The 26,539-nt window shown below is 43.2% G+C and overlaps 1 protein-coding gene and 1 long non-coding RNA gene across 2 annotated transcripts in view; one reads left to right on the top strand and one right to left on the bottom strand.

The window, feature by feature from the left end:
- LOC122928602 (tetraspanin-4-like) overlaps positions 1–25,331 on the bottom strand; it is a 115,759-nt gene extending 90,428 nt beyond the window's left edge. Inside the window, exon 1 of the mRNA XM_044281599.1 lies at positions 25,105–25,331. The gene's annotated coding sequence lies outside the window, so the exon portion shown is untranslated. The remainder of the gene's footprint in view (positions 1–25,104) is intronic.
- LOC122928603 overlaps positions 1–26,539 on the top strand; it is a 57,103-nt gene that overhangs the window by 6,176 nt on the left and 24,388 nt on the right. The window lies entirely within an intron of this gene.

The raw sequence follows: 26,539 nt of genomic DNA, 5'->3' as shown, positions 1-26,539 counted from the left end.
GTTATGTACACAGTGACAGGACTAAAGCTATGGTCTAAACCAGGGGTGCACAACCTGCGGCCCGGGGGCCACATGCGGCCCTCAATACCATTCTATACGGCCCCCAACCACCTGGTAGCAGACATGTATGTCTATGTCTTGTGGCTGCTCACATGAATCTTTAATGTATTGTCCCATTAGATGGGAGTTCTGGAAGTGTAACTAGACATTTATAATATATACTGTATGTTCAATATGCCTTAAATATAGTATTTCACTTGGTAATACCCCTTTAAAGTTTATTTTCGGCCCTTGGAATTGGTTCAGGTTGACAATGTGGCCCCCAAACAGAAAAGGTTGTGCACCCTTGGTCTAAACAATGTGCTTTTATTACCTGTCAGTCTGACGCCACATGATAGTGTGGTCAGTGATGGTCTTCCCTTTGGTACCCAGGCAAAAATCGGAGCAGGCCAGTGCTAGACCTGGCCATCAAAGAAGAAATGGTAGACCTGGCCATCAAATAAGAAATGGTAGACCTGGCCATCAAATAAGAAAAGTTAGACCTGTCTATCAAAGAAGAAGTGGTCATTACAGAGGATTACAGAAACCCACCTGGTCTCTTCTTCATAGGCGTGCAAATCTCTGGGGATCACAGCAGCAGAACCACCCCCATCCCCCCCGACTATATGGTTTGGTGGTGTATCTTGAACCTCTCAGGGCCCAATGTAAAAATATTATTTTACTGAAAGAGTAGTTGAAGCTTAGAACAAACTTCCCACAGATGTGGTTGGGAAACATTTAAACCTGCCTGGGATACACAAATCTATCCTAAGATAAAAAGAATTAGGATAAGGGAAGACTAGTTGGACCAGGTGGTCTTTTTCTGCCATCCATCTTCTATGTTTCTATGCAAGAAGCCCTCCGACCTACTATGTGCCATTTATAATATTGGTTTCTAATATGTGGTAACATATCTCTGCACACCCAATAGCTATGCCCCTTGTCTGGCTGACTTGTCTTAAAGGCGTTGTCCAGGATATTACTAGTGATGGCATATCCTAAGGATGGGCCATCAATATCTGATCAGCGGGTGGTCCAACACTCCATAGCCCCACGATCAACAGTAGCTCTGGTGCAGGAAATCGGCTCCAGAACTAGACATCTCCATCGACTGTGGACAGAGATGGTTACAGCAGCCATTGAGGCTGCAAGTAACAGGTTACTATAATTTAGCATGAAAAATCAATAACTTTGGTAATTTACTTTTTGTTACAAAAATGCTCTAGTTGCGTGATATTCTTTTTACTTCATAATAATGGTGACCCCTGGTGTTTAATCTGTAATGTGCACATCGACCTACTAGAATGGTCGCACATGCTCAGTTCCATCCTTAAACTTCCACTAGCCCTATCTACTGTTGAAGCTTGAAACTGTAGCAATTACAGGAGGAGAATTGCAGCAGAAAGAAGACACCCCTAAACATTTTTGGATATTTGGTAATTTATAAATCCCAGTTAAATAATGTTTTTAGGTTCCAGAAAGAGGACCTGGAAACCATGTCCTGGAAAAATGGGACGTATGGTCACCCTATCATAGACTGACTCTATCCATTGCATTTGTCTACAGAACCATACGCAGGACACGGAAACTCCCAGAGGAAAATGCCCCTGTGGAAAAGATAAGCATTAAGACAAATGAACTTAGTTTCTGGTTCATTTTTAAACAAACGGAAGTCATGATTATTTATCTGAAAATTTCCTGCTGTGTATGAAATCTGTATCTATCTATTTATGACTTATCTAAATATAAAGTCGCCATAGAAAGAAAGTAGTTAAAGTCCTTTAAACTGTTCTTAAATCAGAAATTAATGAAAAATAGGCTTAAAGGGGTTATCCCATGACTAATGTAAAAATAAAAATAAAACCTCATACAGTACATGACAATCTCTTTCTAACACAGCTAGAACCAGCCCTGTACCTCACATGGATCCAGAGATGTGAGCATTCATTGCTCTGCTAGATTTATATCAAGCTGACAGATCAAGGGGAGTGTCTTTTCTGCTGCAGCTAAGGGGGCGTGTCTCAGCTCTGCCTATCACAGCTCAGGAGGCAGTTGAAGTATGAAACTGAGCATGTGCGGCCTTCTCAGTGAGCAGGTCAAAGAAATAAGAAAAGAAAAAACAGCAGGTGGCGCTATACAGAAATTTTATTTGGAATAACTCAGTGGCTATGCTAAATTTTTAAATACAGTACATGCAATTACAAAAGTATTCAGAATCAGGTGCTTTTTGTGGGACAAACCCTTTAAATTGGCTTTTAAACGCAATCAGCAAAAAACTGGCATTTTTCTCTCAGATTTTTCAGTTTGCTTCAGTGCTTTCTGAAAATCTGTTAAGTTCTTGCATTTTTTCCACACAGATGTCAGAATTTCATGTATTTTTCAGGCATGCCAAGAAAAACTGAAGCATAACACATAGCATCTACTGGAAACCATCAGGGAAAAAATTGAACACACACGGATGCCGCCCGTATGCTGTCTTTTTCACTGACCCATTGAACAGTTGTGCGTGAAAAATAGATTAAGATAGAACATGCTGCAATATTTTCTGAACGGACAGATGGTCAGTGAAAAATGCTCACATGCATATACCTATTGAAATGAACAAGTCCAGATTCTGTCTGTTGTAAAATCGGACGACATCTGGACGGAAACCTCTCGTGTGGATGGAATAAATTTCACACTAGCAATGTTTTCGTGCTAAAAATGCATCAAAAACTGATGGTTTCCAAGGACTAAAGTGTTTTCTTCCAAGGACTACCATTTTCCACATCTCCTCCGCCTGTAGATGGAAAAATTATTGTAATTTCTTCTCAAATACTCTTCCTTTCCGCTTTAGTCCTTGGAAACCATCAGTTTTTGATGCATTTTTAGCACAAAAACATTGCTAGTGTGAAATTTATTCCATCCACACGAGAGGTTTCCGTCCAGATGTTGTCCGATTTTACAACAGACAGAATCTGGACTTGTTCATTTAAATAGGTATATGCATGTGAGCATTTTTCACTGACCATCTGTCCGTTCAGAAAATATTGCAGAATGTTCTATCTTAATCTATTTTTCAGTCACAAAGTTTGGCGCACAAAACTGCACTGACTCCTCACAATTATTGAGAGGAATGCACCTCTTAATAATTAAGCCCTTGCCCACTTGGCAAACTTTGTTCGTCTCACACCCTCAAGGGCGATATTTGGCCATCTCCCAAACTTACCCTTGTACCCCAGAAGCAATTATTTATTCTCCCCAGTATGGAATGTAAGACTATCCTGTATGACTGGCTCTCCCCCAGGCCCAACATTTCCTATTGTTTTTACAAAAACGATCCCATTTATTTTGAATGAACTGGGTGAAAACTACTCAACAGAAAGAGACTAATGCCAAAAAGTTTTTAACTTTATGGGAATCATTTATTGAGATCCTTCCCACCAGAACCAGGACAAAATTACGTACCAGTTTCCAATACACGAACTGGTACCTAAACCAAACTATAGCGGGGACACTGCCAATTCCCTAATATATTCCATTTCTCTAAATGGTGGTCTTTACAGAATGGTCTGTGCACAGTCATTCTCCCTCCCTCCTTCTGTTTCCCTCCTCACCTCCCCTTTCCTTCCCTTTCCCATTCACCCCTTTCTTTGATTCTTTATTATTTCCTACCAACCAGGCCAGTCTCTATTAGATGGTTTATTAGCGATTTATTAGCGATGGTTTATTGGAGAAGTAGCAAAAGATGCTAGGAAAAGAAAAATAGAGGAAAGTACCATTGAAAAAAACATAGATATGTGATCTCCAGCCTTTGGCCCTCTAGTTCTTCTTCAACTACAACCCCCAGCATGTCCTAATACGCAGCAGCAGTTGAGGTTTTGCAAGAACTAGAGAGCCACAAGGGGGAGACCATTAATGTAGACCAATAGTATTTATCTAATTCCTGAAATCTCTAGCCGTTGCCGGTTGTAATAACTAAGTGTGGCCCCAATCCAGTTTGTGGTATGGGCCCCCATGTGTGTCATATCGTTGCACTAGTTTCCATTGCCTATGACTTCTCTGGCTTTTAATCTTCTCTTTCTAGTGAAATATAGAATGTCAGACTTGTCTCCCCAATGTAGGAGATACAGTAAAACCAGGCAAGTCTTTTATTTTGTTTTTACCAGGAGCCAATAAATTTGTCCGGGAGCGTTTTACAGCAGCTTCTCGCCTGAGTTCTTTATTTCATTATTTCTTTTTAGACAGACTCCTCCAGGGAAGGCGCTGTGTATTTTCACAATCTATTACCTTGTTTTATTACTAAGTAAAATGAAGGTGCTGCCATTAAGTCCAGGGAGACGTGTGCGAGGAGCGTCATGAATATTAGAAGTGGACTGTCCTTAGAATACTTTTAGGAAACTTCACTCCAGCCTTGGTGGTAGGTCCTGCTAAAGATTTTGGATGGGGCCCTGACATTTATAGTAAAAAAGGTTGTCCAAGCTACAAAGTTTGATGGCGTATTCTCAGGATAGGTCATCAATATCAGATCGGTGGGGGTCTAACTCTTGGCATTCCCACCAATCAGATGTTTGAAGAAGACACTATGTCCTCTTCAATGTTTACCTGCGTGCTGTATACATTGTACTGGTGATGCAGTGTAATCACAGCTGTTGCAAGGTATAATTACACTGCAATGCCAGTACAATGGAGACGGCATGCATGAAAACGAAGAAGAAGCAGCGCTCCCATGAGCACTGTGGCCCCTTCAAACATCTGATCGGTAGGGGTGCCAAGAGTTGGACACCCACTGACCGTATATTGAGCTACTCAGAGGACAGGTCATAAACATCTGTAGCTCCAACGACCTCTTTAAACCTTAGACCACTGAATAATAAAGTCAGCAGGGGCTACTCTGTTAGGCTACTTTCACATCAGCATTTTCCTTTCCGCTATTGAGATCCATCATAGGATCTCAAAACCGGAGGAAAACGCTTCAGTTTTGTCCCTATTCATTGTCAATGGGGACAAAACTGAACAGAACAGAGTGCTCCAAAATGCATTCCGTTCTCATGACGCACACAAAAGTGCAGCAAGCTGCGTTTTTCGAGTGCGTAATGGGAAAAACAGATCAAACAGATCAAACGTAATGGGAAAAACAGATCAGATCAGATCTATCATTAAACACAATGTAAGTAAATGGAGACGGAGACATTTTTTTGGACACAAAAAAAAAGGAATCCGGCACCCTTTGACTTACAATGGATTTAGCGACGGATCCGTTGTGTTCATTTTCGATATAATACAACTGGATCTGTTCTGAACGGATGCAGACAGTTGTATTATACACTCACCTAAAGAATTATTAGGAACACCTGTTCTATTTCTCATTAATGCGATTATCTAGTCAACCAATCACATGGCAGTTGCTTCAATGCATGTAGGGTTGTGGTCCTGGTCAAGACAATCTCCTGAACTCCAAACTGAATGTCAGAATGGGAAAGAAAGGCAATTTAAGCAATTTTGAGCGAGGCATGGTTGTTGGTGCCAGACGTGCCAGTCTGAGTATTTCACAATCTGCTTAGTTACTGGGATTTTCACGCACAACCATTTCTAGGGTTTACAAAGAATGGTGTGAAAAGGGAAAAACATCCAGTATGAGGCAGTCCTGTGGGCGAAAATGCCTTGTTGATGCTAGAGGTCAGAGGAGAATGGGCTGACTGATTCAAGCTGATAGAAGAGCAACGTTGACTGAAATAACCACTCGTTACAACCGAGGTATGCAGCAAAGCATTTGTGAAGCCACAACACGCACAACTTGAGGCGGATGGGCTACAACAGCAGAAGACCCCACCAGGTACCACTCATCTCCACTACAAATAGGAAAAAGAGGCTACAATTTGCACAAGCTCACCAAAATTGGACTGTTGAAGACTGGAAAAATGTTGCCTGGTCTGATGAGTCTCGATTTCTGTTGAGACATTCAAATGGTAGAGTCCGAATTTGGCGTAAACAGAATGAGAACATGTATCCAACATGCCTTGTTACCACTGTGCAGGCTGTAATGGTGTGGGGGATGTTTTCTGGGCACACTTTAGGCTCCTTAGTGCCAATTGGCCATCGTTTAAATGCCACGGGCTACCTGAGCATTGTTTCTGACCATGTTTATCCCTTCATGACCACCATGTACCCATCCTCTGATGCCTACTTCCAGCAGGATAATGCACCCAAGTCACAAAGCTCGAATCATTTCAAATTGGTTTCTTGAACATGACAATGAGTTCACTGTACTAAAATGGCCCCCACAGTCACCAGATCTCAACCCAATAGAGCATCTTTGGGATGTGGTGGAACGGGAGCTTCGTGCCCTGGATGTGCATCCCTCAAATCAACTGCAAGATGCTATCTTATCAATATGGGCCAACATTTCTAAAGAATGCTATCCGCACCTTGTTGAATCAATGCCACGTTCTGAAGGCAAAAGGGGGTCCAACACCGTATTAGTATAGTGTTCCTAATAATTCTTTAGGTGAGTGTATACCGGATGCGTTTTTGCTGAACCCATGATGGATCCAGCAAAAACGCAGATGTGAAAGTTGAAGTCATTCTGTATATATCAGAATCAGTTAAGATATAAAACTGCCCATATGCTACTGATTTTAAGGTGGCAATGCACGTTTTAAAATAAAACGTTTGACGTTCAAAGAAAGATCGGTATCAAATACTCAATACCTTTTCGATACTTTGATACCCAGTTCAGTTCGATACCGAAATGCCACCGAGATGCCATAGGGTTGTAGTTGAGATGCCAAGTGGCCCGATGGGGGACTGTCGGGGAAGGGGGGCGTACCATGGTCCTCGTGGTGCTGGTTGCTTTTAAATTAAAGGACCTGTGATGATGTCATCACCATGTGACCAGTAACATCCATTTGTTTGCACGCCGTGGAAATATCATGACCGGCCTCACAGCTTGACAAAGGGCACCGAACTGGGCCCAAAACGTTGCTATAAGCAATAAATGTTATGAGATTATACCACTGGTAAAATAAAGATTGAATACAAATCTACTTGCTGACTCTGGTGTGCTGTCTCCGTACCACTAATAGAAGCTACTTATCTACTCCTCGGGTGGAAGGAACCTGTTAGGAGACGTGCACCCACAAAAGCCACCTGACAAAACGTGTGCTGAGGTCTCACAGCGATCAGAATCCATTTGTTACTGGTCACATGGCAATGACATCATCACAGGTTCTTTATCCTACAACATCCAGGAGGATCTTGCTGCAGGAGACCGGTATGTGCTTCATGCTGTATGCCTGTATGAATGTGAGGCACATGGTCTTATTATTGTAGTACCACCATGTGCCTCACATTAATAGTAACAGTGACCCCATTGTGTACCTCATATAATGGGCAACATGGGGTTAAGGATGCTGTCACTATTAAAATGAATAACACCATGTGCCTCACATTGATAGTAACCTCTTTATGTACCTCCTAACATAATGGACAATATGGGGTTAATGTGAGGTACATGATGGGATCATGTACTATTAATGTGAGGCACATGAAGGTCCAAACTGATAAAACCAAGTACCTCACATTAATAGTAACCCCATTATGTGCCTCTCATTATGTGAAGAGGTTACTACTTCAGTGCTGCTCTGTACTGATGTGGGGCAAGAACCCAGAGCTGTCTACAGATGGGTGTCTCCGTTTTGGGTGGTATAAATTAATTTGCATATATTTTTCCCATGAAGTGTTGCCTAAGTAATCTCCAAACACCAAAGTAACTCTTCAGTGAGAAACAGTACCTCCCCGAGGATGGAGCCACATAATCTGGAATTGCTCTTTTAATAAATAATAATAATAATAATAATTGCTATTTCTTATGAAATGTTTTTTAGATTTATTTCCTCCCTTTTTCCTTTGTTCATAAATTCCACTTGGACAATGAGACAGAAAGTTCTTGTTTCATAAAGCCAGCGTTATCCCGAGCGATGCTATTAAACATTCTTTTCCTATTTTAAGCATGCTGCACTGTTTTCCATCAATTGTTTGTACACCGGAGGGCCTTCTTGGGGATATTATTAGAAAAGAGTCAAGCAAGCGCTGCCTAAACAGCCCAACTTAATGCAACCCAGATGTTAGTTCTTCTGGATGAAATGCCAGAAGATTGGAGAGAATCCCTGCTGCAAGGCGCACGTGGGGAGGGGGCGTAATCCTTCTGTTCTGGCTCTCAAGGCTAAATAACCCTTTCTTATATGGTAGGCCCAAACTTTTGTTTAAGGGTACTTTCACACTAGCGTTATTAGAATCCGGCCCACCGGATCCGGCAAACCGTATACAAACGGAAATCCTTGTTTTCCGGATCCATTAGACAGATCTAGTGAAATACAGGATCCGTCTCATCAGGTATCAGATCCAGTATTTTAATTTTTTTCAAATATCAAAAGCAAAAATCACTCCTCCTATATCCCGGCGCATGCGCAGACCGGAAAACCGTATCCGGCGATGCAGCAATTTCAAGAACACTTGGTACTGGATCCAGCATTAATTCATCTCTATGGAAATTAATTACGGATCCAGCAAGTGAGGTATTGTTTCGGGATCTTGGCCGGAAAAAATACCACAGCATTCTGCAGTATTTTTTCTGGTCAAATACCTAAAAGGGACGGAATGGAAGACATCCTGATGCATACTGAATGGATTGCTTTCCATTCAGAATGCATTAGGACAAAACTGATGCGTTTTTTTCCAGTATTGAGGCCCTTTACCGAATTTCAATACCGGAAAAGAATAACGCTAGTGTGAAAGTACCCTAAGCCTTTTTCACACTTGTGTAACAGTATATTCCATTTTACACAGTATCTAATGCCTGTACAGTAACATTCCACTTAGAGGTGAAACGTAAAGCTCATGGGCCCCAATGAGAAAACCATAACAGGGAGGGCCCCCACCTACCATGTGTCCTTTATAATACTGGCATCTTCTTCTGTGATAGAGGGGCCGAGATGTGAAAGCTACCTCTTCACCCCCTATAGCATAGCCACTGATAAAATAACATATTATAATCTATCTCGGTGGGTGAGAACCCAACATCATACATTTCATCTATTTAGAGGGACAGCCCTTCTTTTGATACAAATCCCTCTTTGTTCATCAAAGTCCAGTAAGTAGGCTAACACAGGACACCACACACAACCACATCGGTCATTTTTGAACCTTCCCAAGGTGTCCATCTTTGGCCATCTCCCTGGCTATACAATAGCCCTCAGTGATGTCCACATGCCCGTTTTGTCAGAACACTGCAGTCCCCAGTGGCATTTGTCCATAGTGAAGTAATGTGATTGGACAATGTGGGCACATGATGGTATAACACTATGGACGCAGAGTTGTTGAGGTCTAGTTTGCACACAAGCTGATTACAGACCATCAGCGAGTAGTGTTATTGGACTGGAGGACAATTGTAATGGCAAGTAAACCACAAATTGTTCTGTTCCTTTCTTACAGGTTTAGGATGTTTTTGGAAAATGTTAGAAAATTCCGTCCAGATTTTCTACACTGCACTCAAAAAAGCACACATGCATCCATTGGTTTTCATATTCAACATGGCCACAGTAACAAACTGCTACACCCAAGGCTTGAGTATACATTTGTCAACAATAGTAGATAACCAAAGCCATCTGGGCCTCACTTAAGATAACTTATCCCATGGGAATGCACCTAGAGTCTGATGTAAATTGCTCCAAAATGTGGCGCAAGTAGGTTAAAGGGGTTGTCTCACAACAATATTATACCGTTTTCAAATCAGCACCTGGATCTGAATAAAATATTCAATAAAATAAAATGTATCTGTGTAGCGCCACCTGCTGTTTGTTTCTTATTTCTGTGACCTGCTCACTGAGAAGGCCGCACATGCTCAGTTCCATCTTTCATCTGCCTCCTGCGCTGTGATAGGGAGAGCATGGACACGCCCCCTTAGCTGCAGCAGAAAAGACACTCCCCTTGAGCTTCCAGTGTGATATAAATCTAGTAAAGCAATGAATGGGGAGATCTCTAGATCCATGTGAGGTACAGGGCTGGTTCTAGCTTTGTTAGAAAGAGATTTCATTTTTTACTTTAGTCATGGAAAAAAAACCTTTAAGACAAATTATCTGCACCTGGCCTGACAAAAAGCCTAGCTTACCAGAAAGGCCTCATGCACACGGACGTTTTTTTTCACGGTCCGCAAAACGGGGTTCCGTTGGTCCGTGATCCGTGACCGTTTTTCCGTCCGTGGGTCTTCCTTGATTTTTGGAGGATCCACGGACATGAAAAAAAAGTCATTTTGGTGTCCGCCTGGCCCTGCGGAGCCAAACGGATCCGTCCTGAATTACAATGCAAGTCAATGGGGACGGATCCGTTTGATGTTGACACAATATGGTGCCATTTCAAACGGATCCGTCCCCATTGACTTTCAATGTAAAGTCTGGAGTTCTGTTATACCATCGGATTGGAGTTTTCTCCAATCCGATGGTATATTTTAACTTGTAGCGTCCCCATCACCATGGGAACGCCTCTATGTTAGAATATACTGTCGGATATGAGCTACATCGTGAAACTCATTTCCGACAGTATATTCTAACACAGAGGCGTTCCCATGGTGATGGAGACGCTTCAGGTTAGAATATACAAAAAAACTGTGTACATGACTGCCCCCTGCTGCCTGGCAGGTGCTGCCAGGCAGCAGGGGGCAGACCCCCCCCCCCTGTTTTTAACTCATTGGTGGCCAGTGGGCCCCCCCTCCCCTGTTGTTAACTCGTTGGTGGCCAGTGTGCGCACCCCCCTCCCTCCCTCCCTCTATTGTTTTAATACATTGGGGCCAGTGTGCGCGCGCCCCCCAACCCCCCCTCCCTCCCTCTCTTGTTTTAATACATTGGGGCCAGTGTGCGCGCGCCCCCCCAACCCCCCTCCCTCCCTCTATTGTTTTAATACATTGGGGCCAGTGTGCGCGCGCCCCCCAACCCCCCCTCCCTCCCTCTCTTGTTTTAATACATTGGGGCCAGTGTGCGCGCGCCCCCCCAACCCCCCTCCCTCCCTCTATTGTTTTAATACATTGGGGCCAGTGTGCGCGCGCCCCCCCAACCCCCCCTCCCTCCCTCTATTGTTTTAATACATTGGGGCCAGTGTGCGCACCCCCCCCACCCCCCTCCCTCCCTCTATTGTAATCATCATCGGTGGCAGCGGAGTAGAAGATTTTCATACTTACCTGGCTGCTGGCTGCTGCGATGTCTGCGTCCGGCCGGGAGCTCCTCCTACTGGTAAGTGACAGCAATGCGCCGCACAGACCTGTCACTTACCAGTAGGAGGAGCTCCCGGCCGGACGCAGACATCGCAGCAGCCAGCAGCCAGGTAAGTATGAAAATCTTCTACTCCGCTGCCACCGATGATGATTACAATAGAGGGAGGGGGGGGGGGGGGGTTGGGGGGGGTGCGCACACTGGCCCCAATGTATTAAAACAATAGAGGGAGGGAGGGGGGGTTGGGGGGGCGCGCGCACACTGGCCCCAATGTATTAAAACAATAGAGGGAGGGAGGGGGGGTTGGGGGGCGCGCGCACACTGGCCCCAATGTATTAAAACAATAGAGGGAGGGAGGGAGGGGGGTGCGCACACTGTGCCACCAACAGTTAACAACAGGGGAGGGGGGGGCCGCACAATGATATTCAAACTGGGGAGGGGGGGGGGGGTCTGCCCCCTGCTGCCTGGCAGCCCTGATCTCTTACAGGGGGATATGATGGGGTTAATTGTACTATCATATCCCCCTGTAAGAGATCGGGTGCTGCCAAGCAGCAGGGGGCAGTCTTGTACACAGTTTGTAGTGTATTCTAACTAGAAGCGTCCCATCACCATGGGAACGCCTCTGTGTTAGAATATACTGTCGGATCTGAGTTTTCACGAAGTGAAAACTCAGCTCTGAAAAAGCTTTTATGCAGACGGATCTTCGGATCCGTCTGTATGAAACTAACCTACGGCCACGGATCACGGACACGGATGCCAATCTTGTGTGCATCCGTGTTCTTTCACGGACCCATTGACTTGAATGGGTCCGTGAACCGTTGGCCGTGGAAAAAATAGGACAGGTCATATATTTTTCACGGCCAGGAAACACGGCTCACGGATGCGGCTGCCAAACGGTGCATTTTCCGATTTTTCCACGGACCCATTGAAAGTCAATGGGTCCGTGAAAAAAAACGGAAAACGGCACAACGGCCACGGATGCACACAACGGTCGTGTGCATGAGGCCAAAGGATGTGAAATATGCTGAAAGCAATGACATTATAATGTCCATACGACCTCTTCATTCTTGCATTGGGTGACAGTCACAACTCGTTGACCACTATCAATTGTATCTCAGGACGTGAGAAAATAGTTAAAGGTGAACATGTCCTATAAGCTTCATTCCAGCTTCCTTCTAGTAACCTGGACAGAGCATCTATTTATGAAGAGCTTTTTACGAAAGCTATTGAATGGGAATAAATGTAGGAAAATTCATTTGTTGCCCCGATCTTTTAGGTGGGGATAAAAACGCTTGACTTTGACTCTGGGCAGCACATCATACTGTGTAAGGGGAGCTGCTGCCAACAATTATGTAAGTGAACAACCACACAAAGGATCATAAGCAGTGACCAGTTGGCTGTTCATGCAGCTATTCATTTGGACAATGATCTGCCTGTATAATAGTTCCTTAAACAGATGGCGATCGACTTGCTAAATCGTTGACCTGCGCCTATTAAAGGCAGATGTCTGCCCATGTTTGAAGATCCTTGCTTCGTGAATGAGTGTGTGTGAACTCTTGTTAGCGATAATTAGTGTTGAGCGATCCAAATTTCAGGATAAATTTGATTCACCGCAAAGCCAAATTTCCTCGTGTTTCGTGGCATCGAATTGATTTAACTTGAAATAAAAAAAAAAAATCACTTATCTGCTCCATTTGCTTGTGATGGGCCGACCGCCGCCATTTTGCTTGAAGATCTTATGCAAAATCCCGTGCGTGATGAAGTATGATGTCACCACGCCGGCCAACAAGATGGCGTCATCTCGGGCCACACAACACTTCGCACCAGGTCTTCAAGCAAGATGACAGATTTGCTCTGTCGTGAGCAAATGGATTAGGTATTTTTTTATTTTTATTTTTACACCGTGTTATGTATATCAGATGCCGCAGTCATGTATGGACGCCGTATCTGAGGGGTACAATGACAGGAAGCTGTGAAATTGCCACTCCCTGTCATTGCACCCACTACTTAAAAAGAAATGCGCAAAGTCCTTTGTCACAAAGCAAACTTTTTTTGTAAAATTCGGCGAAGCAGCCGAATCAAATTTTCCAATACTTCGCTCATCTCTAGTGATGATCTAGCCAACTATCTGCAGGTCTAATACAGCCCGTAGAACTGGCATAAGGTAGTTGTGGGACAGTTGGCGCTATATAGGCAAAAGAACTAATAATAACATGCTTTTCTTCCCACCATCCAAATCTCATTATCACCTTCTGCCCTTCAAGAAAGAGTGAGAAAATGAAAAAGTGCAGACCGCATGGGCCATTTGGTTCTTATCTTCTGTCAACTTCCCAGTTTCTCCCTTAATTGCATTTGTGAACAGCGCAATGTTTGAGGTGCATGCACTTTCTGAAAGCTCAGTAACAAAAATAAAGCGAGACATGGGAGGAACCTGGACAGGCCTCACCGAGCACCTCTAATAGTGAGGTCCCAGGGGCTCAACAGGCAGCAGGAAATCTGTGTGGCCCTGAGGTGAATGAGACACAATGCACGCAACCTAGCGTTCGTGCGGCTCCATGTAGACTGGCCAAGGGAGTCGCTGCTGGCAGCACATGTGTGTAATAAAAACTGAAAAAGTGGATTGATTCATGTAAATTCCAGATGTGAGTTTAATGGTCCCACCTCAGGGCCTTTGGCGCTCAAAGCGTGCGACAGCCAGTGAGGCTTTAGGTAGAAGCCTTTCAGACAGAGAATGCTTCATGTTCTACACAACCAGTAAATGCTTTAAGGTTCCCAGTAATCCTGGAATAGGAAATGCAAGTTTAACGTAATTTGGTGTTCTGGTCCATATATGTAGATTTTATTGTCATTTTACCAATTCTCAATACTGAGAATACTGAGCAGGTTAACTGTGGCTCAGTGGTTAGCACAGGTGCCTTGCAGCGCTTGGGTTCTAGGTTTGAATTTGACCAAGGACAACATCTGCAAGGAGTTTGTATGTTCTCTCTGTGTTTGCATGGGTTTCCTCTCACACTCCAAAGACATACTGGTAGAGAACTTAGATTCTGAGATCCCTTGGAAAGGTTATATGGTGTCAAGGTTCATTATTTAACATAGGGACCCCCACCACTCTTGGACACTATGTGACACCTCTAGGTGCAATCCCTTTGGTCATGAAGCTGCCGCTGGCCACCTCATTACTCAAATTCAGTAAAAATAGCAAGGGTCACAACACACTTTAGTCCAGGGGTGGATTGGCCATTGACCTTACAGGGAAATTTCCCGGTGGGCCGATGCCCAGGGGGCGGCCTGAGCCCTCCTCACAGCCATCCAGTGGAAGTTTTTGGGGACATATTTTGTGCTGCTGGCATGATTTAGTGATGGACTATGGTATTTGACTCTGTTGGGGTGGTATAATGTGCCACAATATGGTATTGCTGGCCCTGCCTTCTATTAATTTGTACACAACTAGAAAACAGGGCCACTTTTATCATTTTTTCTAGGGCCACTTTAAGTTCCCAGTCCGCCCCTGGTTTAGTCCTTTACAGAGTTGAAAAATGGAAGAGAGAAAAAGTCTGGGCTCCATGCTGGTATGAGTGGAGTGGTGGAAGGCAATGGCACTATGAAAAGGACACTGATTTTTACCACTCCCACCAACAATCTGTATTAAATTACAAATACATAATCAATGTTTAAAAAAAGAGATCTGCCATAAAAAATGACAAATCCTTAGCTCAATGTGCCCCTGCCCACACAATCTTTATATATTTCTGCATAATAGTATGCCATGAAGAATGTGGCAAATAGGGGTCTTCCCCACAGGTGATGGCCATCTTGTACTTTGTCATAATGCTTTGAGAAAGCACCACCTATTCAAAAACAACCATCTTGAATGGATGTCCTGATAACTAAAGGGACTGTGTGATATAAGAGACACATGGCTATTTTCTTCTATGAAGAGCGCCACTCCTGTCCATAGGCTGTGTCTGGTACTGAAGCTCAGCCCCTTCTACTTGAAATCAAGGTGATCGGCAACACACACATCCCATAGACAAAAGCTGGAAAAAAGATGCTACAAGTATATATATTTGACTTTATTATGCAGGGGGGGGGGGCATACATTTATGAGAGGGCCCCTACACATGCTCAACTGCTCTAAAGGGTGGCAAAGTTATGTTGGTCTGCAGTCAAAATGCATCGTATTTTCACATACGAAATGGAAATGGCCATAGAGTTTCCATTTCATGGCCATAGAGTTTCCATGGACCTTACAGGGAAATTTTGCGCTGACCCCACAAAAGTGACCACATCAAATATGTTACTTTTCTGCCCTGACTACAAGCTGTGGTTTGCTGTGAACTGCCTACATATTATCTATGGATGAAGTGTTGGTTGATGCTGCTGGATCATGAAGACTTATCTTCACTTTGTATACAAGTGGTGACTAAGCAGACATACAGGATATGGAGAGGTCATGGGGAAAACCCTTAAATTAATGGTAAGTACACAACACAGGCCTGAGACATGGTGCCGGGCAGATGTGTTCAGGATCTCGCTGTCTGATGGAAACCACATGCTGCACATGTGATCCTGCTTACAACGGATCCATGTTCTCTGTAAGTGTTGTCACAAAACTTTTAAATGCTTTAAAAGCCTTATATTCTCACCCAACTGCTAAACTAGAGTTGATGACTAAATAGTAACCTCTAACCAGCTATTTTTGCTTTGGCAAAGGAACCAGTGGTTAGAAGGACTGTGCTGTGTAATGCTGGATTTACATGATGAGACCAGCTGCCGATGGTCAGGAAGGAAGCGTTCCCGACAACTGACTGCTCGTTCAGTGCACGTAAAACGCTGCCAATCACCTCCATAGTATGAAGATGAGCGATGGCTACCGCTATCGCTCGTCCTCATGCAGCTGCATTGTTTCTGGGCATCAGGGGTCTGTTCACACTGTATGATCGGCTGGCCAGAAATGATCATTTAGCTGAACACATGAACGATTGTTTTACCTAATGAATGAGCGCTGTGCTTGTTCTTCTAGTGATCTGCGGTACGTTTAGACGGGCAGATCGGGAACAAGCGTTCACAGGAACTTTGAGGACAGTAGGGTCTTCAGTAATTAATACTTTTGGAAATCAATTGATTAAACCAGGATGAAAGAATGAGAATATTAATTAGTAGATAGAGAAGGGAATTATGAGGCCAAAATGTTTGAAATTGGGAAATTTAGAAAGCTATTTGTCAAAGTGGGATGTTTCGGTTTGAGAATTTTTTAGGCTACCACAGATTTTTGGCTTTCTGAAACAAGTTTATAATAAGAGGGGGCTAAAGAATCATGGCTTAAAGAGTACCTTTCACCAGAAAATGAGCTGAGCGCTGCGATTGGCCGGCGCTACAGCATAAGAGAAAGAGACGCCGTCAGGTTCCCCTGGGTGGAGCCTAACTATGAACATACCGGAGGCTATAACCGGAGAACGGAGCGGCGCCCAGGGATAACAGTAAGTGCAGGGGGATCCCTGGGCGCCGCTCTACACGTCTGTATAGTCAGTTTAGATACTGTTTTCTGGTGAAAGGTCCTCTTTAAGAAATGATATATGCAGGTATGATGGCGAAGCTGACATTAATGATTCACAGGATGATAACTTAGAAAATATGCTGAAGTGGGGGCAGGATTTAGAGATTAATTGGACAAGGGAGAAATGCAATGATGTAAGTGAGAAGTAGTAAGAGTAGAAGTCGTAAACAAATGTCAGTGGTGGAAACAGCTTCAAAACTGTATCATAAAGCTTATTAAACTCCACGTAAAATAGCAGGGATATATAACACTGAGGAGGACAAATGTTTTAGGGGAGGTGGTTAGAAAGGAACATTAAAGTATATGTGGTGGGACTGTGAGATGAGGGATTTGAGGGGAAGTAAGTAAAAGGATGGATAAGGTAGTGGGAAGAGATGTTACAATGTCCCCTTAGAGTTGTCTTTTGGGGATGCACTTAGATCAAGTCTTCAAGAAGACGAATGCTCTGATTCAGCATGTTTATGAAGCTAGTAAAGTGCATCATGCAAATAACTGGAAGAGCACTGCGGTCGAGCTAGAAAGAGTGATAGAAAGAATAAACTTCATTAAATGTGGAGAAACATTAGATGCAATTAGTTGACAAAATGTAAAATATGAGGCTATGGCAAGTTTTTCTAGAAAGTGGAAGATGATCTTGATGGGATGGTTTCTTTCTTTTTATTTACCGTATGTACTTATATATATCGCTGCTATATTCCACAGCACTTTACAGACATTAGCATCAAGCTGTCCTCCAATGGTGCTCACAACCTAAGCAGTATGTCTTCGGAATGTGGGAGGAAACCCATGCAACGACGGGGAGAACATACAAACTCCATGCAGATGTTGTCCTTGACCATGCTGCCTTAAAATATACTTGTTTTCATTTGAATATGTGAATTGGAGATTTGTGATATAAATATTTGGTTTAAAAATCAATAAAATATATGAAACAAAAAAAAAGATTTTTTGGGCATTTTATTTTTAACGTCATTAAATGAGTTTTCTGATACTTAGATATTGATGGCCTATTCTCATGACAGTCATCAAGATCAGATCGATGCGGTCCTGCACTCGGTACACCCACTAATCAGATGTTTTGCGCAGCCGCCAGTGTTAACTATACAGTGGTAAATCCTATATAAACCAGACCGATTATCGGGCACACCCAGAAATTTAAGAAGACAAGAAGCATTAGTGCTGTAGCCAATACCAACAATTTATCCGCCAGAGATGTAAAAATATATTTCCTTTATTAAATTCAAATAAAATACAAGCAAATTTGGTTTGGTTGTTTTAACCCTTTCTTCTCCTACAATCACATGGATTCCTCTAATTTCCATTTGCCTGTATTTTAATTGAATTTAATAAAGGAAATATGTGTTTACTTTTTTGGTGGATGAATTTTGGTATGGGCTATAGCACCAATGCTTATTGTAGGTTTAGAAAACTATACAGTGGGCGGAGACGAAAGCACAAGGTTCGGTCAAATGAATAGGAGCTGAGGTGCAGTACACCAGTGTCACAAACTACACAGGGAATGGGACCTTCCATCCACTCTACAGGTTCTGGTGCTGGAGGCTACCCAAAACAGCTGACTGGTAGGGGTGCCATGTGTCAGACCTACTCTGATCTAATATTGATAACCCATCCTGAGGATAGGCCATCAATATCTAAGTACCAGAAAATCCCTCTAATTATTTAAAATAGAATTTCTACAAATAAACATCCATAACACATTAATAAGATACACCATACACCTCTGATCAGTGGAGGTCGCATTTCTGGTACTCCCTACAATTGAAGGAATGGCGGTCTTGCGGTTCCTATGATATCCCTTAACCCGTACAAATGTGTGTTATCTCTTACACCAGTCTAGGGAAGACATGGATGTTCTTGTCACTCACCATAGACAATGGTCCTCTACTCTTTTGCCCTTGGCTTATAAGAGTAATGGAGAACATGGGATCTACCCCTTTTCCCAATCTTGGCATAAGCCATTAAAGTGGTTCTCCGCTTTTGTTTATGTTAACATAAATCTGATTAATAAGGCAGTAAGGGATAAATGAGATTGTGGCTTGTACTGCCAAAAGCTTTCCTGTTTTCTGCCCTCAATTTAGCCTTTAGTTGAAGAGCTGAATAATCTGACTACTTGCTAGGGACAACAACTTTCTTGTCATCATCATCTTAGCTTGCTTTGATTTCCTCTTTGATTCTCTTTCTGTGTCATGACTAGACATAACAAGTGGTTTGCCCTGAGGCGTATCTTTAAGAGGAACATATGCCCTAGTGCCTCAAAACACTACTTAATTGAATGGCTTTTCAGATGTTGATCTCTGGGTAAGAGCTTTGAGTCCAGACAGAACACAATGTACCATCTTTTCCTGCAGGGAAGACCCCCAGGGTGGGACACCTTCCTCTCAAAATTCATCTCTAATTCCCACCAACACTTCCTATTCTAATCTTGTATTCATGATGCTCATTTCTATGTTAAAAGCCCTCTGACCTAAACAATTTCTTTTTAGCTCAAGCTCTTCCAAGTAGTGCGTGACTCTCTATCATATTCTGTTTTCATGGTCCCGTGTTCCCTGAAATACTTTATGAATGCTGCCAATGCCACGCCAACTCAAAGATTAGCTACTTATATCCCATTTAAAAAAGGTAACGAATTGAACTGTGTGGTCAGGTTGAGTTATCAACTCACATCTCGAGTTCCAGTAATGCGGCCACGAAACCTACATGTCTGCTTTTTTATTGTATGGCTGAATTGGCAAGCCTAATGCATAACATTACAACCATTTTAACAGCATGAAAGCATCACATTACATGAGGACAAGATGCTGAGCATTAGAGCAACTCAAAACTTTCCTTAAATAAAAAAGAGCATTTGTCACCAGAAGTATTAGATCAGGCGCAGTGCCTGGTAGGGTTGCTCCAGCTGAGTAAAATGCCAACTCTCACTCCGACTTATTGCAGCATTATTGATAAATTTAAGGGGGTTGTCCAACCATCCTTAGGATAAGCCATGATCGGCTGGGATCCGACAACCCCACAGCTGCTCTGTGTAGCTCTGTTGCCGGAAGTCGGCACCGGAGCTACACAGCACTGTCAATATTGCAGTGTACAGTGCTTGTCACTCCCATTCACTTCAATGGGAGAAGTGCTGAAGCTACACAGAACAGCTGATCAGACAGAAATTTCTAAAAATGCCATAAACAGTCAAGGATTTTGTAACCTTTATGTGCACATGTGTTGGACACATTACCTTTCTGTTTAGCACCTGTGCCAAAGTATTGGAATCCAGGAACTGCCAGGGAAGGTTGATTGTGATGATTATTGCCATTGCAGAGATATCTTACTACTTAGGGCTTCAGTGTGGTGCGGGTGTATCCTTGACCCTCCATGCACCGCAGCTCCTCCGTTTTCCCTACTTAGCCACACTCCCATTCTCTTGATTGACAGGCATCTTCATTGTGCCTTTGCCTGGCCCTGTAATCCTGTGCATGTACTGTAGAGTCTGTCATCTGCGCATGAACAGTATATTTAAGTTTCCCCAATGTTGGGATATAAAAAACAAAAACAGTGTAACATGTATTTTGCTAAATATAATTTCTCACATTTTGACCCTTCAAATCCCCTGATGTTCTCACACAGACAATCCATCCTCTGAAGCCTGTTGACTGAGCTAATGCAGTGACATTCCAAACTCATCACGTTGCGGTGGCGGTCAAACTCTAGGTGAAGGTGATATCCGTATGGAGAAGTGATGCAGCTACTGATTGGTTGCCACATACACTTATCAAGTAAAGCACATAAGTGGCACCATGCAACTGTGCATATTGTGGTTTTTGAAAATGTTAAAGCCCCTTTAACTGCAGTCAAATCGAAAGTCTCAGGCTTTGAATGAAGTCTGGCTATTTCTGTTCTCTGCAAAGAATGTGACCTTTGACAAACATGTGTGACTTGTGTACACATCTGCAGCTTTCCCATGTGCTGTTCATTGCTTGACGTTGACTTCTGATTTCCTTAGTACTCTTTGTAGAGCATTTTGAAGACCATTACAACACAAAACCAGGAGCAGAAGATTATAATACAACTCGGATTAAAATAGTAATAGTACCATATTGTATGGAATCATTTCACTTTGAGGAACCTCATAGACGTTACCTCTCCTTACAAGTACACCTTTATACTTTTTTATGACCAGCCAGAAATCCAGAACATTTCATAATCTGGTACCAGGTCAGATTAAGACCAGAGTAAAAGGAGTTCAGTGGACATGAATGTCTTTGGGTAAACATACATAGAACTTATGAAAGATGGAAGATGCAGTTTGACTTCAGAATGTATATAGGGCAGGCTGGATAAGTAAGATGATGTCACCATCTCCAGACCAGAATTATGCACATGGGATCTTAACAATTAACAATCGTCTCCCCTCCTCTGTGTCTGCATTTCCATCCAAGTGACAGTTTTATTACTTGTTGAACTTAGACGCTGGTTTTGTGGTTTTCTTGTAAAATCATCTGCACCAATACCCATAAAAAGAGATGTTCCATGTAGTTGAAAACATGTCAGTTCTTCTTCCAACCAAAACAACGTATAAGTTAACAATGCTGCAAAATACAGACGTCTAGTATGGTGGAAGTGGTATTTTCCAGCAGAAAGCTGGAGACATTTCCTCTTGCCAAAAGCTCATCACAATGGGGGTGAGGCCATTGTTGTTCTTGAGGACCACAGCTGTAACTGGGATCCCTGTGGATCAATTGACCAGTCTGCTTTGTACGTACAGGACGTGTCAATAGACAGACCTATTCATTTAATTCCCATATATGACCAATTCATTCTGCAGAAAGACCATGTAAACCAAGGTGGACTACTCAGTAGACTGATTATTCTTTTATATAGTTCTACCATATACTACAGTGCGGCACAGAGAATGTCATGACTCTAATTTCCCTCATCTCACACACACTAGGGCCGAGAATCTCTTAGTGTCAGTATAGTTTTGAATGTGGGAGGAAAGCAGAACACCCAGAGAAAACCACAGAAATATGGGGAGAACATGCAAACTTTATGCATATGCTGCCTTTGGCCAGATTTGAACCTGTGAACCGCCATAGCGCAGCAACAGTGCTAACCACTGAGCCGCCATATTTAAAGACCAAAGAAAAGAAGATGTTTCATATGGACACCCCATTTTCTATATTACAAAACATCACATTTTAAGTTGTGGGTCCCCTTTAATTTACTGCTTTACCACAGGTGCATGAGGGGCTCCGATATGTTCCTGACTGGAAGATATTGACAAAGTTCTCAGCTTTAAACATCGGCCTGAGGAATTAGCTAGTATTGTCAGTTGCGTGTTATTTTGGTGCATTTTTTGCAGTGAATTGTTTACCATAGGTTGCCATTGAAATCAATAGATGGTTGGGTTCCCTGTGTTACCAGCTGTACAGAAGTGTGTGATATCAGTGGGCACCCCCAGCAAGCTAACCCTCACCGTCCACAATCAGCTAATCTATGATGAACCTACAATCCAAGACAGGTTCAGACTACGGACTTTTGGTGTGGGTTTCAGCACAGATTCAGTGTGGAAAACTGCGCCGAATCCGATCTGAAACCGCCTCCTATTTTGTGGCTGAAGATTTTTCATGTGAAGTTTTCCAGACCATACCAAAAATACTTGGTGCAGTAGTTATCGCCCAAACACCTCAGGAAGCCGCGTCAGAAGCCTGTTTGCTCTTTCGCACCATTCAATGGAGCTAAACCAAGAGCGTGACTGCACTATTCTAAGTAGAAACCCACTGCAGAAACCACAATGGTTCCTGCCATGGGATATGTGGCGGATTTTGACACTGTCCAAACCATTGTGTGAACATACCCTTACCTATACTACATAGATGATCTGCAGCTCTAAGTATGAGCAGATACTTTACCCCTCTTTATATAGTCATATCAACCGCCTCCATTTTCTTACCTACTGAGCCAATCTCTTTAGTATAAACTAGACCTTCCTAGAATTTAATGAGTGTTATATCCTATACCTGTTACTTTATGTTTCCTTACATTACATATCCAGACACAGCTCTTCTGAGTAAGTATCACACTTTACTGCTCAATGCCCAATGCCAGCATAAAGGGAAATGGTCCTAGGTAGTGTTCACTGAGTAAGGGAGCTGTACATGGCAATAGTTAATTGTTTTAACCATTGCCATGTTCCAATTTCCAAAAGCCAAAGCAGCAAACAGAATGCCATCTCAATACCAGCCTGAAAATGCAGAGAACTGTGCCCTGCCAGAGTTAGGGTACTTTCACACTAGCGTTTTTCTTTTCCGGCATAGAGTTCCGTCACAGGGGCTCTATACCGGAAAAGAACTGATCAGGCATATCCCCATGCATTCTGAATGGAGAGTAATCCGTTCAGGATGCATCAGGATGTCTTCAGTTCAGTCATTTTGACTGATCAGGCAAAAGAGAAAACTGCAGCATGCTACGGTTTTCTCTCAGGCGAAATAAACTGAAGACTTGCCTGAATGCCGGATCCGGCATTTTTCCCCATAGGAATGTATTAGCTCCGGATCCGGCATTCAGAATACCGGAATGCCGGATCCGTCCTTCCAGCCTGCGCATGCGCAGATCGGTAAAAATGTGAAAAAATGTACAAGACGGATCCGTCGATCCGCATGACAAGCGGAGAGACGGATCCGTCCTTGCAATGCATTTGTGAGACGGATCCGCATTCGGATCCGTCTCACAAATGCTTTCAGTCAGCGGCAGATCGGCGGCCAGTTCCGACGACGGAACTGCCCGCCGGATCACACTCCCGCAAGTGTGAAAGTAGCCTTAACCGATGTAGTCAATAAAGTCCCACCATTCCTCCCAATACTATTGACCCGTCACCAAGAAAACAGATTCAAAACATTGGAGACTAAGCCATTACATGAAGTAATTCACTTCAAGCTTCACCAACGCCAGAACTTTGGGTTGTAAATGTCTGTGGAGCAGCGGCCAGTAACTTTGTGTACTTCAGACACTTGGCTACCATCACTTTGCATGTTTATCCCTGCCAAATGTCAGTCCATTTAATGACAGTGGAAAGGAACCACCGTTCTTTACCTGCTAGTAAAATCTTACGCTAATACTAGTAAACGGCAGAGAGAGCAGCACAAAACTGTGGTTTTACTGGAACCTGCGGCTTGTGTCAGTATTAACTGCTGACAGAATCATCTGGTGAGCGCACTATATTCAGCTTAAATGGCTCTTATGGAGGACCACAGACTTTCCATAGATGTTTGAAGATATGCCTATGGTAACAACATGATCAAATCTGACCAATCTGACAGACCTCCTAAAATGTATTGTGAAGTTCCATCAGTGCAATGTGAATGATAAAACTGAGTAACTACTGAAACATTTGGAGCCTGAAAGAGTGAAATGATGCTGGGTGTGTTCACATATGTCCATCAAACCGGTGTAGTTATCCGCCGTTTCATTCCGGCTATGGACCAACGTAAGGGATGCTGGGAATGAGGCTGCCAGACACATGTGAATGCACCCTAATACTATTACACCCCTATAAGTGGACTTGTTTACCCCCCCCCCCCCCATCTCATGTCCATGATACTAAAACTAACTCCTCATTCCAATGTTTGTTACTATTGTAGGATCTGCACAGGTCCTCCTGACCCATTAATAGATTCAGCCATATTGTTCTGTTCTGGGTCCCCTCTCTTTAAGGGCCCAAATCCCGCGGGCCACCTGTATGGTCAGTACGCTATTTCTTAGGCCAAATAGATATGTGGGGGGGTACAGACAAATTCTGATATCAGAGGGCTCTAATCATCATCACCATCTTTAATTAAAATGCGCCATTTGGGTAATGGCTATGAGTATTCAGAAATTGCTAATAGAGAGATTACCTAATGCGTTAAAGTAAATGAAATGAATAATAATTAGGAATATAGTTACCTAATATAAACGGGGAAGCGATATCACATCATAATGGAAGAAACCGGCGACTAAGAATGAAACTAAAGTAGAAATCACTGCGTCATATAATTACGGTACAAGTTTGCCATATTTCAGTGTAGAATGCAAGCTCTGTGGCTTAAAGCACTGGGTTCTCTGTACACTGCTCCTGACGCGGGTCTATGCACTTGGGAATACACTAGCTGAGTCTCATACCCATACAGGACATGGCTCGCCTGCCATAGAAAACAATGGTGAAACTTTTTACAGGAGCCTTCTCACTTGCTAATGAAGTGGTTAAGAATGGATGCCTCTTACCTCTGTACGGATGTAGAAACAAGGGGGCTTCACAAAGCTCTAGTAGATGGCTGGGCGCCTGAGATGTTGTTCTTCCTCCTCTGTGTTTCTCCACAGCACCATGAACTGTACAGTAATCCCCTTTCAGTTGTAAGGCTCTCGGTGTCTGCAGTTCCCTAGTGTCCGCTCAGCAAAGTGTCTGGCTGCAGGGGTAGTGGCACTGCTCAAAGAGGGGCTGGGACTAGTCTTGTGATTGGGAGCTTTTAGGTGAGGGTCTTACAGGAGGAAATGGGAGGGGGTATGCACTCCTATGGGAGCAGCGCAAGGGGTGCTGGCTAATTCAGACAATATGTGTGTGACAGGCTATTTTTAATACTGCCGAGAAGTTTTCCCAAACTTTTTCCACTTCACAAACTGAAGGAATTTCTGCTCAGCAATAACAACCTTTTCTCCATACTTGGATCGCACTCAATCTGAACACAGAAGAAATGTCCCCAGAGCTTTTACCTTTTAAACATTTTGAAGTTTTTTTTGGCGTTTTGGATGCCATTCAGACCAGAGTGATGCAAACTTTTTCCTGTAATACATAAGATCATTTAGGGGAAATGTTAAACTCCGCATTTGCATTGCTTGTTCACAACATCTGGTTTAACTTTTGAGCACTTAGCAATCTTTTATATTCCCGTTAATAAGAGCAAGTGGAGAGGCTGTTACACTGAAGATGTAATGTCTGGGCACAAAAGACTAACCCAGATGCCTCCGGTAGGGATACATGACTATCACAGTGATACACTGGTCCAAGAACTATAGAATGACCACTTATCTCTTCATCATGCTTTATACTGCAGCACAAACTCTGCTGAGCAAGCATATGTGTATATGGGGACTTGGGAGGAATAGTTGTAGGCCAAAGCCAAGTGAGCACTCAGTTGTCTAATGGTGGGTTTACACGGCCCAGTTGTCAGGCAGATTATCGGGGGTGGACATTCCTACGAACACTCGTTCCTGACAATTTATGTAAAGGTGCAGCCAATCACCCGATGAATGACCGAAACGCAAGTTCATTGGTCGTTTGAGCAGGCAAGCAACTTATTGTTTCTGGGAAGCAGATCGTACAGTGTGAACAGCACTCTGCTGCCCAGAAACAATGCAGCTGTATGAGGACAGGGGATAGCAGCAGCGATCACTCGTTCCTATACTGTGGAGGTGATCGCTGCATGGAAATGTAGCTCTTCATCCCCACTGAACGAGCATTCTTCTCAATAATCGGCTGCTCCTTGGCCCTTGTAAACCTACCATAAGGTGTAAGAAGACCTTAAATTAGGCACTTATCAGATCCAGGGCCCTTTTATGCTGGCTGGCAATTATTAGGAACAAAAGTCTGCACAAATGTTCGTTCCTGATAATTGGCCCAAGTGAAGTTCCCACCAATTAGCTAACAAATGAGCAAGCAAAT

This window comes from Bufo gargarizans, chromosome 2 (genome assembly GCF_014858855.1).
Source record: "Bufo gargarizans isolate SCDJY-AF-19 chromosome 2, ASM1485885v1, whole genome shotgun sequence".
Taxonomy (NCBI): domain Eukaryota; kingdom Metazoa; phylum Chordata; class Amphibia; order Anura; family Bufonidae; genus Bufo; species Bufo gargarizans.
The sequence above is the reverse complement of the archived record's forward strand: the minus strand, read 5'-3'. Positions and strand labels throughout refer to the sequence as shown.